Genomic DNA, 16,975 nt, shown 5'->3' with positions numbered 1-16,975 from the left:
CCCACCCCCCAAGAAAGTATGTTCAGAAAGTCCTTGTACAGGCAGGCTCTACTTTCTGGCAACTGCAGGCTGAACATCTGCCACCAATTTATATTAACATTTATATTAAAGAATAATCAAATGATTTTTCAAAATGCCCTAGATCAAACACACACACACACACACACACACACACACACACACACACACACACACAGGCTTCTCTTCCTGATCACTTATGTTCTGCCCAGATATGTTCTAATTAATCCCAAGGAAGTAACTGTCCAGTAGGATAATTGAGGCAGTGCCTACTTGATGGTTAAGCTTCTACAAGCATTCCATAATGATTTCCTTTACAGGAGAGTTTGTTACCACAGTGGGCTATTGAGGAAAGTGGTGGAATTTCCTTCCCTAGAAGTATTTAACCAAAGGATAGGTGCTTATCAACTTGAGGTAGGAGTGGTTTTGTCAAGAAACTCTGGTAATACAATTTTTTGAAAACAGATAAATTATATCATAACAAGGAGTCAGTTTAGGGTGATCATTAAGTGAGCGGCCCCTGGAGGGAGACTGACTTAGAATTCTCCTTTTACATCTTCAACCTGTATTGTCTTGGATAAGTTACCTTCCCTACGTCTCAGTTCCTTGAATGTAATCTAGGACCTGTAACGGTATCTATCTAGTAAGATTATTATAAGAATAAATGAGATAATTCATAAAAACATGTGTTCAACATATAGTAAGCACGTAACAAATTTTAGCTATTATTATTCTTTTAGAGACAAAGAAATCAACTTTTTTTTTCTGAGCTTAAAGTCAGTGCTAGAAGCCATAACAAAGTTCAGACTCTATCACTAACTTCCGTGCTATAATTTTACGATTCTGATGTGACATCTTCCTATTCACATAGCTGCAGGGCAGACTTTTATTCAAATATAGCAAAATGGTGATGTTGCAGATATTCAGTCTCATACTATCCATTATATCTATATATTTAGTGGATGGGAACATCTATTTGTCCTTTTCTTGCACTTCATTAATAAAAAATCTCCTTAGATTTCAAATTCACCTTTTGCAAAATGACACTGTCTAATTAAGATGACATATACTTCATATATGACTATACTTGTAACTCAAATATTTTTATAGAAAAATATTTCTTCACTTGACTCTGCTCATTTCTCCTCATTATAAAACATGGAAGACTATAAAAGATACATTGGCTACAGTGTATCCCAGTGGCTGTTATTTTGGTGGGGGGGTCACAGACCTCTTTGATTAAACTTACAGAACTTTGTTTTAAAAATACACATCCACATATGCATACATTTTTGCATCTGCTTCAGCAAGTTCCTAGTCCTTCTAAAGTCCCTCCATAGAATCCAGATTAAGGAAAGTGTTGCTCATGAAACAATTTACTCCAGAGCTCAAGTTCTGTTTCCTCATGTTTTTGGTTTCTGGGTTAACATCGCTTTTTTTAAATCTGCTATTTAAAGGAAGGAATATATAGTACCTCAGGGGTTAGGAGTACAAATTGTACCTGAAATGAACTTGGATAATTCCAAACTCTTAAGAACTCACTGTTAAAAACAAGAATTTGTCAGCCAGGCTGCCTTTCTTGGGGACCCAATATACAGCCAGAAGTATACTGAATTAACTTCCACTTAGGCTACAAAGCTTATTAAAAGATGAGTAATTAAAATGTGCTAATTTGAAGTTTACAAACTCCAAATTAAAACTCAACAATAACCAAATTAAAACAAAAGTAACTGCAGGATTTTTCAGTAATTACACCCAAAAAAAAATCTTGTTGCTGAGGAATATTTTATCATGGACATTTTTTAGAGTTGCAGGGATATAATACTACTAAGAAACAGACTGATTTTTCCTTTTAATGTTTCCTTTTAAATTCTCTACAGGTTATGCTTCCATGCAACCTACCACCTGCATACTGGACAGAATTCTCCTTCTGTCCTGCCGCTGGTGCGCACACCACTGCGCGGGGTCACCCTTGCTCCTTAACTATCCTGAGGCTGATCCATCCCAACCCCCCTTATTTTGAAACAACAACCAAACATAATTGGACAGGCCTAACTACTTGATTTTCATCAAATAAAACTGTCTTACCAATTGTTCTCATCTTTTTTTTAATTTTTTAAATGTTTTATTTATTTTTGATACAGAGAGAGACAGAGCATGAGAGGGGGAGGGGCAGAGAAAGAAGGAGACACAGAACCGCAAGCAGGCTCCAGGCTCTGAGCTAGCTGTCAGCACAGAGCCTGACGCGGGGCTCGAACCCACGAACATGAGATCTGACCTGAACCGAAGTCGGAGGCTTAACCAACTGAGCCACCCAGGCGCCCCTCTCATCTTTATTTTTACATCATGGCTTTGGCCCTATGATTCTCCCCTCTTTGACTAAAGAGAGATTAGTAATAAATGTAGTTTCAGACACTCACTTTTAACACATCTATATTTTTAAATATGTATTTGAGAGAGAGAGAACAAGCAAGGAAGGGGCAGAGAAAGAGGGAGAGAAAGAATCCCAAGCAACGCTGGCTCCATGCTCAGTGCAGAGCCCCATGCGAGGCTCAATCGCAGGAACCCTGAGATCATGACCTGAGCCGAAATCAAGAGTCAGAAGCTTAACTGACTGATTCACCCAGGCATCCCAACACATCTATATTTTTAACACAATTCTATATTCTTTAGGCCAATCCTTTTTTTCTTTTTCAGTTCATTCATTCGTTCACTCAAAAAATACTCTCAAATAGCTATGTAGTTGGCCGTCTGTTACCTGCTGGGGATATAATGGTTAGCAAAAATGGAAGAGATAGCTGCCTCTTGGGTTTTGGGACCAATGAGAATTCACCATTTATCAAATTATCATATAAAGAACTTTAACAGAGACAGGGTTACGAATAAATGCTTCAAGATGTTTGTTTAAAATTTTTAAATGTTTATTATTTTGAGAGACAGAGTGTGAGTCGGGGAAGGGCAGAGAGAGGAAGACAGACTCTGAATCAGGCTCTGGGGTCCGAGCTGTCAACACAGAGCCCTCCATGCGGTTGCAATCTACAAACTGCAAGATCATGCATGACCTGAGCCAACGTCGGACACTTAACCAACTGAGCCACCCAGGCGCCCCTCAAGTTGTTTAATGATTACCACCACCTCAGAAAAGGGGACTTTCCATTCCTCTCTCTATAAACTATACTTATAAACTATACTAACCTGAAGTCCAACACTAACCATGGCCAATACGTAAATAAGACATTTAATGCTACACCTGATATATGTTTTGACATAATCCTATAAATGATGAATGTCATCAAATATTAAGCTATTAATAGTTTCATCTCCTCCAAAAGTTTTCATCTATTCTTTTGACCTCTCATTAAACCTTCTTTTCCTCAAGTATCCTGAGATGAAACTTTACAGATTTTCATTCAAAATCACTACTTTTAGGGATGTCTGGGTGGCTTAGCCATTTGAGCTTCAGACTCCTGATTTCTGCTTAGGTTATAATCTCATGGTTGTGAGATGGAGCCCTAATCAGGCTCTGCACTGAGCACGGAGCCTGCTTTAGATTCTGCCTCTCTCTCTCCCTCCATCTCCCCACTGCACATGTTGTCTCTCTCTAAAATAAAATTAAAAAAACTTTAAATCACTAGTTTTAAAATTACCTATAAATTATGGGTACTTACTGTCTGCCCCTATATTTCAGTACAATAGGTAAGTTTTGAGTGAAATATGTGTATGTGGGCTAATCAAGTTAACCGCAATTTATAACATATTTCTGTTGGGAAAAGCATTCCAAGTTTGAAACAACTGGCTTACAGACATTTGGAACATTACTTGGTTGTAAATCAAGATGTTCCTTTACGTCTTAATTTAGGGAAAAGGGAAAGTTGCTATGTGATATAAAAGTGAGGTAATCATCTATTGTAAGTCCCATCAAATCTTAGCAAAGTACAGTTTACAGGCCTCACTGGTTTTTAATTTGCCTACATGTCACAGCTGCGTATTACTTCAGTCTTTATTTACCTCCCTAGTGTACCATCATCTGGGCACAACATGGAGACTTTTGGCTACTTGCTACAAGGAAGAAATACATGGTCTTCTAACTTACGCATTGACTAACGCAGAAAGGAAAGTTAAAAAGAAATCCACGTAAACTAAGAAACCAAAGAAAAGTAAAAAAGCCTTTCTAAGAGGTTGGTAAACAAATAGTAGCAATTGATTGTTTTTTACTTGATCTTAAATGATCAGCAAAGTGTTGTTAAAAATAAATATTGGCAGACTGCCTTAAATTAAGGAACATAGACCCCCCCCTTTTAATTTTGAATTCACAAAAAGGTCTATTTACCCTTATTTTTTTGAATACATCAGCTAGGCAAGCTAGTGCCTGTTCCATTTCACCAGGCCAAATGTTAGCCTGAATGAATGTCTGTGTCGTTTTTTAAAAATGAGCTGCATCAGACTATTTGCATAACAAAAATGCCACTGAGAACCAGCCCCTCGCCTGCCCAGGGCTCTTGTCAAAGGAAGCTGGAAGAACAAGAACGTCACCTATTTTCATACCTAATAACTTTGTTCACCCGAAAATAACTACTTACCAAATACAGCTGCTTTTCAGTAAAGTGAAAAAAAAATACTGATTATGAGAAAGTAGCAGGTTCAAGGAGTTGATAATAGGATTCAGATTTTTTTTTTCATTTCAAAATCTACCAGCCTAAATTCAAACCAGATTTGCAGTGATTAAACATTCTTTTCTTTTGGCTGTGAGTCAGGAGTGAATTTGAAACAAGCTACATCTTCAGTATATTTTCCATTGGGCAGATTGGGTCACTATATAGTATTTGTATAATTGCTGAATTGACATAGAATTCATTCATGCACTGACAACCTACTATGTGCAGAGGGGCAGGTAACCTCCAGTCCAAGTGGAGTCTCTATGCTCCCAGTGGTACCCAGTCTTTACCTCTGTATCACTTTTCACACTGCCTCATTCCCATCTTCATCTGGTTCTATCCATCTCTACAGCAGACTAGGAGCCGCTTAAGGATAAAGATGGTCTTTAACTCTGTATCACCAAGATAAGCATCACAAGGCGAACGTTCAACAAAATGCTTGGTTGTTGAATGAATAAATACATCTTAGTAGTAGTTTGGATGTTCAAGACATGGGAGAGAATGGAATTGGCATAGGAAGGCTCACATTGCTTTCATCTTATTGAGAGAAAGGGAGAGGGAATAGGAGAGAAAGAGGGAGAGAAAGAGAGAGAGAAGCCTAATTCAGTGCTTCTCAAAATGTGGTCCCTGGACCAGCAGATTTGCATCAATTGGGAACCTTTTAGAAATGCACATTCCCAGGCCCTACACCAGATCTGGTGAACCAGAAATTCTGGAGGTGGAGCCCAGCAATTTGAGTTTTCACAAATTCTACTGGTGATTCTGATGCTTATTAAAATTTGAGAAATATTAGCCTAGATCTTCCTTACTCTTTTTCTTTAAAAAAAAAAAACATTTTAGGGGCACCTGGATGACTCAGTCAGCTGACCATCCTGCTTTGGCTCAGGTCATGATCTCACGATTCATGGGTTCAAGCCCCGTGCCGGGCTCTGTGCTGACAGCTAGCTCAGAGCCTGGAGCTTCTCTTCAGATTCTGTGTCTACCTCTCTCTCTCTGACCCTCCCCTGCTCATGCTGTCTCTCTCTCAAAAATAAAACATTTAAAAAATACTTAAAAATAAAATAAAAACATTTTAATTATTTTTTTAATTAGAGAGAGAAAGAGAGTGAGAGTGGGGGAGAGGGGCAAAAAGGGAGAGGGGGAAAGAGGGAAAGAGAGAGAGAGAGAGAGAGAGAGAGAGAGAGAGAGAGAGAGAGAATCCCAAGCAGACTCCATGCTCAGCACAGAGCCCAACATGGAGCTCAATCCTACGACCCTGGGATCACAATCTGAGCCAAAATCAAGAGTCAGATTCTCAACTGAGTGAGTCACTGAGGCGCCCCTCTTTTTTTGTAATTAAAAAGAATTTAACTCCAGTATGGTTAACATATAGTGTTGTATTAGTTTCAGGTGTACTTTTTAAAAGTTTTTAAATTTTAATTCCAGCATATAGATCTTCCTTACTCTTAACATATACACAAGTGCTCACCGTTCAGAGTAAGCCCATGTGAAGCCTAATTTTGTGTCCCCAAAGACAGAAATACCACACCCCTTTAACTCAACCTTTAAATCGGTGCTCAGGATGTATTCAGTTAGCCTAATTTGGCAAATACTCCAAATTATCCTCCTTTGCTTCTCATAGGGAGGTGTTTGGACTCGAATTGCCAGGTAATTGCTTTAATTAACCAATTCATTTTGCTTAGGTAAGCACAGCTGGTGGTAAAAACCATCCAAGGTATCCTAAAAGTATTCTAGCCTGTTCCCCTTAGGTTGAAGCCAGCCAGAGACCTGCCAAGGAGGGGAAATGAACCACTCCGGGAGGAAATAGAATCAGTATCTGCATCTACTTGACCATTTTGCAGGATTCTTTTCTACACCCTGGTTCCACTGACTGATGCTACCATCACATGGCATGTGAGTGGTAGAAGGAAGTGCTTTCCAGCGCAATATTGGGTCCACTTCGGGTGTATTTCCCCATCGTTAGAATCACAGGTGGAGACATGGGGTGGGTCCTCCTTGCTGTCACCTCAGCAGCTTCGATTTTCCTGTCAACATCGAGTGCAGTTGTGCATGGGTGTGAACTGGAATTTAAGTCTGTTCCTGTCATGTATGTTGTTGCCGTCAGAGTCACGGGGGTACACGATTTCTGAAACCTTCAGACAGGAACTTTGAGGCAAATGATTACAAGTAATCCTTTTTGGGTTTTAAGAAGTAATCAGATTACTAACATGGATTAGGCACCTCCAAAAATGAAAGAACACCTATGGAGTTATGGAAAGTATTTTCATGTTCTCTAGGTTGCACCTAAAACAAACTAGCAACCTTTTTTTTTTTAAAGCCATGCTGAAAGTATTACTTTCCCTGCGATATTTGAAACCCCGTGCCAATAACTTTTTATTTGCCTTTAAGACAAAATTGACTCGCTTGATAGAACCTTCTATCTTTCTGAGTTGGAAGGCTTAGGTGGAGGAATGTCTGAAGAAAATTTCATTTCTCAGTACATATTTCTGAGCTTGTTTGGGAGTGACAGTAATGGCATTACAAGGTATTGGAGCACTGCTCTTGGCAGCTAGCGGAGAGGCCAGAGCCATGTGAAAATCTCCTGCAATCTGACCAGCCTCCTCCGGCTCCTGGAAGTAGTAGCCCAGAGTGTTTTTTATTAGTGGTCGCAGTCAAGGAAGCTGGCACAGTCTCAATATTGACGAATAACACTTAGAGGTCACATCATAATTGTGTTGTGTGTGTGTGTGTGTGTGTGTGTGTGTGTGTGTGTGTGTTTTAGCAGGGAGTAGAGTGTTTTATACTAAAACTCTGAATATTACAGTAGAGGATTTGTAACAATATTCTGATAATCTTGGACTAATAGTAAGATCCAAGATAGAATTGTTCATTTATTAGCCCATTTGTTGACTTGTGCAGGCATAAATGCATTCCATAAACACTGGTGAGTGCCTAATATGTTCCAAAAGCGAAGGGCATACAGGTTAACCTGACATACATCGTCCAGGCCACAAAGAGCCTGTACCCTGCTCTATTTGTGTCTAGTCACCTCTCCTGTGCTGGAGAACACAAGTCAGCAGTAATTTGATGCAGTCTAATATGCACCCTGCTTCCTTTCCAGAGGGGTTTTCCCTGTCAGAGTATCTCTTGGTCCCTAACGTGCCTTTATTGTTAGAGAAAGGGGGACCTTTTTTTTTTAAGTGAACAACTAACTGAAGAACCTTTCCTAGCAGCCACTAGGATCTCAGGTGTGTGTCTCTGTCTCATCTGGTGTAGGGGTGCTTCCTGAACAGCCTTCAGGGGATTGTTGCCTGTGGTATCTGTCTTCCCTTGGAGCAACTGGATTCCTCTGGGAATAGAAACAGCTGCTGAGTGATTGCTCAGCACAAATCATTCTCTTACCCCAAAAGGCTTAGAAACAGCTCTTCTGAGACCAAACTTGGGCAGGCTTTTTACATATTGTGGTGGGCTGGGCCAGTGCAGGAATGAGACGGCTTCTCCCTATTGCTGCTCTAAAACAGCACATTTTTCATCAGATTTATTAGCATTTGCCTAACAATTGATTAACTTGGAAGAAACAATCATATTTAGTCTGAATGATCCTTCCATCTAAGTATAAGAAGTATATCATTGTGGTTTTGGATTAAAAGTGTAGATAAATAACAATCTTTTCTAACTCTTGGCTTTTCACAACGCCGATCCCTAACTCAGCCTGGCGTGCTGAGTGGCACTCCATCATGTACCTGTTGAAGTCACTGAGAAACTGCATCAGCAGTACTCTTGCAACATAATCTGCCACTCAAATGTCCATAGTTCTTGAAGGGAGCCCACTTGAAATCTCGGCCAGGACCTTGAACTCCAGTCCAACCTGAAGGCTATTATGACCCTGCATTTGTCTCACAAAATCTCTGACCCTGCATGCTACCGTCCAACATTGGCAGTCTGCCCTGCGACAGGGACCCACAAGGACCCTTCCAACAGAAAAGGATGAGGAGGCAAAGGAACAGGAAAGGGAAGGGATATTTTAAAGAATCAAGATAAGAGAGTTAGCCCTTTCTTGTTCTAAATCAATAACCCACACAAATATAGCATACATGTGACATACATTACATATATATAAGTATATATTAAACATATGCCATCTAGCTAGCATAACCTAAAATACTTAGTTGCATAAACCATTCAACCTATAATTCTTATATGTTAGATATAGTATTTGCTCTGCTTGCTTCTGGCCAAGTCCCTTGCTCTCAGTATGCTTACACTTGAGCTGTAAAGACAGAGGAGTAGAACAAAGACCAGTTAGGAACACAGCAAAGACCTGGATCATAAGGAACATTATCCACCTGCCTGGAGAGTAGGGCACATGATGAGAAATTTGTAATGTCTGGGAAATGAGAAATTACTGCATGCTGAGATAGAAAAGCTTCACTAAAGAGGTTCAACTTCTGCTGAATCTTGAAGGATGGGAAGGGATCCAGAGAGGTGGGCAGGAGGAATTGGTAATTTCCAGTGACATATATAAAGGGAGTAAGATTGAGAACAGAAATGCATAAGCCTGTTCCAGGGACAGTGAGAATACTGGGCTAGTTTTCTGTGAGAGATAGCCAGATTTTCAAGGTCCTGGGATGGTAGGCAAGGGAGTCTGAATGTCATGTTAAGGTAGCTGTAAGACATCGAGGGTTTTTAATTGAGAAGTGACAAGATGAAGGTAGTGTTGAAGGCACCAACGGTGGTGGCGTGTAATCTACTTTGAAATGGGAAGACAGGGTAACCAGTAATAGTGACACTGGGCAGTGGCTAAGAGGGCAGGGCTTGCTGGTGGATCTGGGTTCCAGTCTCCACCCCCCATTTCCAAGCACGTGCAAGTCACTTCTTCCTTCTGAGCTCTAGATTTGGATGGTGTTCTCTATTCTTTTCAAACATACAGTAAAAACTACTGAGAACCTACTCTTCCAAGCACTGTTTCAGGCACCAGGGATATAGCGGTGAGCAAAACAAACAAATCCCCTTCCCTGAGCTCCAATGCTCCATAAAAGTAAGAGAACTGAGAACTAAATGAGGAAATGTATATACAGCCCATGGCATAGAGTAGATAATAGATGGTGACTAGAAAGTTCCCTGTAGCAGTACTTAGGTTATGAAATAGAAAAAAATTCCAATAACATGCTTTTCCAGAACGATTATTTGCCAGAGAATAAGCACAGGTGAACCTTTCAGGGTATGGATTCCATCCCGCTGGCTCTTTCTCAGGCAAGCATCCGTCCATCTGTTCCAGTTGGGATGGACTTCACCTTTCCCGCCTGCATGGATATGCCAAGCTTGTTGCAGATCCACTGGGTCAGACCCTGGTGATCCAGGAACCACTTCTCTCCCCAGAGGCCTGGGCTCTGGAATAAGCCATAGGTCTTTCCTTAGGCAAAAGCAAAAAGTCCTTTCTTCCCTCAGCCACTCCCAGCACCTCCTGCTTTCCACCTGATTAGATGATGAGAACTGGAATTCTCTCCTCAACATCTCTGCACTTAGCTCCACTCTGCTCAAGCAAAATGTGGTCTTGAAGGATTTGTTCATGATCTGAGCACCTACATTTTTTGTCACCAGATGGCCAACCAAGAGAACAAACTATGTTTGGTGTCTTTAATATGCTCCAAAGCAATGCCAAGCAAAGCACTGAAATACATTTTATTTTTATTTATACATTAGCCACTGTAATTTTTACTTGCAGTCTGCTGCCAGTTCGTTATTCAACAGTATTTACGGACTATCCATTACAAGCAGAATATTGTCCTAGGTGTTAGGGCTGAAAGTCTAGAGCCAGCATCCATACTGCTACTATTATATATCAGAGAAAATATCACTAGACCAGGAAGCAGAAAACAGGAGTTCCAGTCTTGGCTATGGCATATGATCCTGAAAACGCTTTTAAATTCAATGGGATATCAGAACAATATAAAAACAGTGAACATTCATGGAGTTGCTATGTGTTTAACAATGTACTAAGTGCTTCACATGTGTTGTTTTATTCTCAGAGCAACCCAGTGAACATTGTCATATTATCACTATTCTCCTTTCTACATGAGTGAAGTGAGGCTTGGAATGCTTGCCACCCCAGTACCACTACTGGAAAAAATGTTGAAACTACATCTCTCTTAATCCAGAGCCCCGAGGCTTACCCTCCATTCCCCAGGGATATTTATTATAAACTTCTAATTGGGGCACCTGAGTGGCTCAGTTCGTTAAGCACACAACTTTGGCTCAGGTCATGATCTCACAGTTTGTGGGTTCAAGTCCTATGTTGGGCTCTGTGCTAACAACTTGGAGCCTGGAGCCTGCTTTGGATTCTGTGTCTCCCTCCCTCTCTGTCCCTCCTCTGCTTATTCATTCTCTCTCTCTCTTCAAAAATAACTGAACATTAAACAATTATAATCATCTAATTAGTTAATATCTATTAAAGAGCACTCTGAGTTGTTAATAAATGTAGAGAATTCTCTTTTTTCAGCTGTTAAACCTTTGAAACAAAGTATTGTATCTGATTCTTGTGTACACATTGCTCATGCTTAGCCTGAATGAGCTGGTGATGAAGCAGTATTTGTTGGATAAAACATGTGTATACTTGTGCCACCTTCTTCCCAGCCCCACTGCCATATCAAATTTATCTCCATGTCCATGGAATTGCCCCTGACAGATGTTGCTACTGACAGAACGGGGATTTGATACTATTTACATATTGAAATGAAGTACCCTTAGCTCTAAAATTCTGTTTTTGATTACTTCACAATTTTTAGTACACACAGACGTAAAAGGCTAAACAGTCATCCTTGGGAATTTCTACCCTGTTAAGCTGAGAATCTATCCTACAATATTGTCATGACTGCATTATGTAGGCAGTGCAAAAATGCCAGAGGAGCACCAGGCACACAGTGCTCATTGAGGGAGAATAAATAAAGAAAGGCATCCCAGAGAGGTTTTTGGGGGAGGATTTTGAAGGAAGAGAATGGGAGGCGGCTATGAAAGCCCTCCTAGGATATGATACACCAACCCCTCTCCTCTGGTTTTCTTCCCTCTTCCCTTGGTCTCCTAACATTGTAAGACTAACAGCAAGATATTTCTTTTAAACAACATTTATTGTTTTTCTTTTATATCTTGTTTCATGTTTTAAATAGTCATAAAGTTGCAAGCACCAAGTAGATGAGTCATTATGGCAAACACCTCTTCTACACCACTTGAGATGTCTTTTCCAGCTGCCGCTCTGCACCAGCTCCCATGGGACTTCATGCAGACTGCCTCAGGCCAGGGACAACACTCCCAACTGGTGTCCATGTGTCTGCAACCCTGACGTACAGGAGAAGGAACACTCTGTTGTGAATCTTTGTCCAACGGGAGATGGGTACCTGTGGATAAAGTCTCTTCTTTCCCGTCTTGCTGTGGATGATCTTGAGATTCTGGTTATAGAGCTTCCTGGACAATACAGTGGCGGACGAGCTTGAGAATGCATTTGTGTGCGCTCTCCTTCTTTCTCTGCTTCTCTTTCCTTGCCTCTCTCCCTACCCTCGCAACTCTTGCTTCTTTGAATTGTGTTTCCAAGAAATTAACAGCACACACCCCCTCTGGCACAGGCTCCACTTTCTGGGATACATAGGTTATGGCAAACATTGAAAGTGGAAGCTTAACATCTTAGCAATGAACGTCCTTAAAATGAGGTCTTTAGTTTTGACTCATGGATAGCAAATGTGATACCCTGAAATATAACAGCGAAAAGGTATCAATCTATTTGTTGGAGTAGCCTACACATATAAAAATCATGTTCCTCAAAAATATTTAATGAAAATGACAATATTAAAGATGAATAAAAATAATTGACTTATTCTCTGTGATCTAATTTTATGTAAAATATGTATTTATGTATAAGTAAGGGTAACATTAAAAAAAATAGCCACTAACGTCTTCATTGTGATTATCTCCAGGTGGTGGTATTATGGATAGTCTTTATTCTTTTTTTATGTCTTTCTGGAATTTTCCCAATTGTCTATGGCCATGCTTTACCTTTAACATTGAGGGGGAAAATAGCCAGTTATTAGAAGTGAACATAAAGCATCATTTATTCATTCTTTTAAATTTTTTCTCTATAAAAGCAAGGGTGTGCTCCTGCCTGCTGAAGCCCAGTGGCATCCAAATCCCCATCTTTTTCACAGATCAAGAGTTGGTGTGGTTTATGCCAGTTAGAGTGGCTAAAATGGACAAATCAAGAGACTATAGATGCTGGCGAGGGTGTGGAGAAACGGACACCTTCCTACACTGTTGGTGGGAATGTAAACTGGTGCAGTCACTCTGGAAAACAGTGTGGAGGTTCCTCAAAAAACTATCAATAGAACTCCCCTATGACCCAGCAATAGTACTGCTAGGGATTTACCCAAGAGATACAGAAGTGCTGATGCATAGGGGTACATGTACCTCAATGTTCATAGCAGCACTGTCAACAATAGCTAAATCATGGAAAGAGCCTAAATATCCATCACCTGATGAATGGATCAAGAAGATGTGGTATACATATACAATGGAGTACTACATGGCAATGAGAAAGAATGAAATCTGGCCATTTGTAGGAAAGTGGATGGACCTCAAGGGTGTCATGCTAAGCAAAATAAGTCAGGCAGAGAAGGATGGATACCATATGTCTGCACTCATAGGACTAATAGGAGACCAGGAGAAACCTAATGGAGGACCATGGGGAGGGGAAGGGGGAAAGAGAGTTGGGGAGAGAGAGGGACTCAAAACCTGAGAGACTATTGAATCCTGAAAAGGAACCGAGGGTTGAAGGGGGCGGGCGGGGGGGGGGAGGAAGCGAAGGGAGGTGGTGGTGATGGTGGAGGGCACTTATGGGGAAGAGCACTAGGTGTTATATGGAAACCAATTTGACAATAAACTATTTAAAAAAAAAGAGTTGGGGTGGTTTATACTGTAATTCAACTGCCAATAGACGCCCAGAGACATCCTCATACTTCAGGTCTGTGGGAGGTGCCGTGGCAGTGAGGCTGAGTACACATTCACTAGGTGGGAGGGTGACATTAATGACAATTAGTCGGGGGAAGGGCACTGAGTGAGTCATAACAGCATAACGGGGTTCTCAGAGCACAGAGGTAGACATGGCCCCAAAGCCTAGATTTAATCTCCATTTCTAGAAGGCATCCTGGCCAACCTTAGCACCACCCTCAGTTGGTGATGATTGATAAGGAGAAATAAGTACAGAGAGTTTTTGTATCCTTAGCATCATACTTGCATTATACACAGATGCAGTAGGGGACTGCCTGTGTAGGTTGGTGAGAAGATTATGCCTAGCCCTGAGTCTGTCATACATGCCTGAAATTCCACCAGTATTACCTCGCTATGATGGATTAAGTGCTATCCACCACCAGGTGAGGAAGAGTCCCTCAGCATATTCCTGGGAACGTATTATACCACTAACAATGCCAGATTTTTACTTCTTTGATAGCAAATTAACAGCAGATTAAAAGGACAAGGAGAAAATAAAGAAAAGAATTTGACATCAGACACTCTACAGAAGCAAGTTATTGCCTAGCATAAAAGAAGTAAAATGAATATGCACTACCAAAATAATAGTTTAATATCTATCTACCTACCTACCTACCTCTCTATCCAGCTAGCTAATCTCCTTCCATCCATAAAACATGACTTAAGGTCTCTTTGACTGCAGCATCCATATGGTAAATTACCCCAGATTCTTCACCTTTTCTGAATTTGCTTCCTTTGCCATGCGACTTTATAGTTGTCCCCTCTAAGCTTTGAGCTCTGCCATTAAGTCTTGCATGGACCAATGGTGTATGAGTAGAAGTGAAGCCCCTGCTTATTCCTCTCTGTTTCACACCATTATCATGAGAAGAGCAAGTCCCAACTGGCCCACTGATCCAAGAAGGATTAGGGATAGTTGAAAAAACTTCCCCAAATACACGCAGACTAGATCAGCTGACATCCAGGTGACCTCTAGATGCATAACTAATAATTAATGTTTCCTATTTTATTTTTAGAAAGTTCTGTTTTTATGCTTTTGGTTTTTTACATTTTTAAAATGTTTATTTATATTGAGAGACAGAGCATGAGCATGGGAAGGGCAGAGAGAGAGGGAGACAGAATCTCAATCAGGCTCCAGGCTCTGAGCTGTCAGCACCAGAGCCTGATACAGGGCTCAAACTCACAAACCGTGAGATCATAACCTGAGCTGAAGTCAGACACTTAACCAACTGAGCCACCCAGTTGGTTCTATTTTTATTTATTTATTTATTTATAATTTAAAAATATTTATTTATTTTTGAGAGAGAGAAAGAAAGCACAAGTGAGGGAGGGGCAGAGAGAGGGAGACAGAGAACCTCAAGCAGGGTCTGTGCTGCCAGCTTGAACTCATGAACTGTGAGACCATGACCTGAGCTGAAATTAGGAGTCAGATCTTCAACTGACTAACCAACCAAGAGCCCCTAATGATTCCTATTTTAATCCATCAAGTTTGGAGTGATCAATGACAGAGCAATAGCTGAGTAACACAATGCTCTTTGAGGTTCTACACTCCAAGTCCATTGTTTCATAGCTCAAACAACTTTGAGCATCTTGTATACAGGAACTATTTTTTCTCCAGCAAAATATTTAGCACATTGTATATGACTGGTAATGTATACTGAATGAATGCTTCCCAACCTCCCTTTCTAGTCTTAACTCTATGTTATGGATTAAACTGGACCCCCTACCCCCCAAAAAATATATGTTGAAGTCCTAACCCCCTAGTACTTTAGAACATAAACTCATTTGGAAATAGCTTCTTTGCAATAGTGATCACATTAAAATAAAATCATTAGGGTAGACTGTAACCCAATATGACTGATGTCCTAATAAAAAAGGGAAGTTTGGACACAGAGACAGACACACACAGACAGAGATGATGTGAAGACACAATGAAGAAGGTGGCCATGTCACCGGGCTGAAGCAATTACAAGTCTTAAGGAAGACCAAAGGTTACCTGCCACCATCAGAAGCTAGGAAGATGCAAAGAGAGATCCTCCCTAGAGACTATCCAGCGTGTCGGCTTGGCAACACCTTGATTTTAGACTTCTAGCCTTCAGAGCTGTGAGACAGTGCACTTGTGCTCTGTGGGCTGCCCAGTGTTTGGTACTTGACTACAAGAGTCACGGGAAACCAACACGGTCTGCTGCTTTGCTCCTCACTCTCGACCCCAGCCACGCCACTCCCATGCCCATTTATTCCTCTGTCCCCTGATTCATACAACTCCTCTGTTTGGAATTCTCTCCTTTCCCTTCCTCAGCTATTTGACTTCTTATTCAACTTTCCAAACTCAACAGAAAGCTTGGTTCATGGCCGTCCTAAAGTACTTGTCACATCATAGGTGACCTGTTTTGGATGCATCCTTCCCACCCCCAACGCCAATTCTGTAAACGTATGGAGGACAGGAACTCTGTATTATTCGTCTCTCCTTACATCTTCCTCTTCTGCTATGGTTCCTGGCTAGTATAGGCATTTGGTAAATATCTGTTGACTGCCCATAGAGGTTTAAAGGATGAGGCTTTTCTTTGAGAATAAAAATGTGAGAAGTGGCCAGTAGGACACCTGCATGGTGGCAGGAGAGTATTGCTGTCGTGAGGAGAGTGTATTCCACAGGGCTGGTGCAGTGGACCATCAGGAGGAGAGAGTGGGTACTTAAGCTGTTTCTCAAAGAGAGTCCAACTCTCCCCACAGCAAAGATGTGAGTTACAGTACACTTCTGGGTCTAGTCCACACACTGAGCATCTGCTCTTTGTCTTTGCAAGTTCATGACTGAAAGGAAAAGAACAGAGAGCTGAAAGCCTCCTTCTAGTCGTCCCACTCCAAGCTCTCACATTGGGAAATGAAGATCTTGTGGGTCTTTTGAAGTCGAGAAGATCTAGGTTGGAACTTTTCATACCACTTGTTCACTGTGTGACCTTGAGCAAATTCTCTCACCTCTCTGAGCCTGTGTTTCCTCATTTATTAAGATGGAGATGATGCTTCCCACTTCATAAGGCAGTGGTAAAGATCAAATGTCACACACAACCTGAAAAAGAGCGGTGCGTGGCAGGCATTCCTAATAGCTGGCTTCCCTGCCTTAGGCCCAATCAACTAATAATTCGACCCACAATGAGAATACCGCCTCTGTTGCAACACAAGCAAATGGTTAGAACAGTCTGATCTTCAGATCACACTGGCTTATTCTGCAGGAATCATGGTAAAATATATGAATGTGATTAAAGAGCAGGGAAAAAAATGGTGCAAAGCTTACAACTCTG

The sequence above is a fragment of the Suricata suricatta genome, chromosome 11 (genome assembly GCF_006229205.1).
Source record: "Suricata suricatta isolate VVHF042 chromosome 11, meerkat_22Aug2017_6uvM2_HiC, whole genome shotgun sequence".
In the NCBI taxonomy this organism is placed as follows: domain Eukaryota; kingdom Metazoa; phylum Chordata; class Mammalia; order Carnivora; family Herpestidae; genus Suricata; species Suricata suricatta.
Note: the sequence above shows the minus strand (reverse complement) of the source record.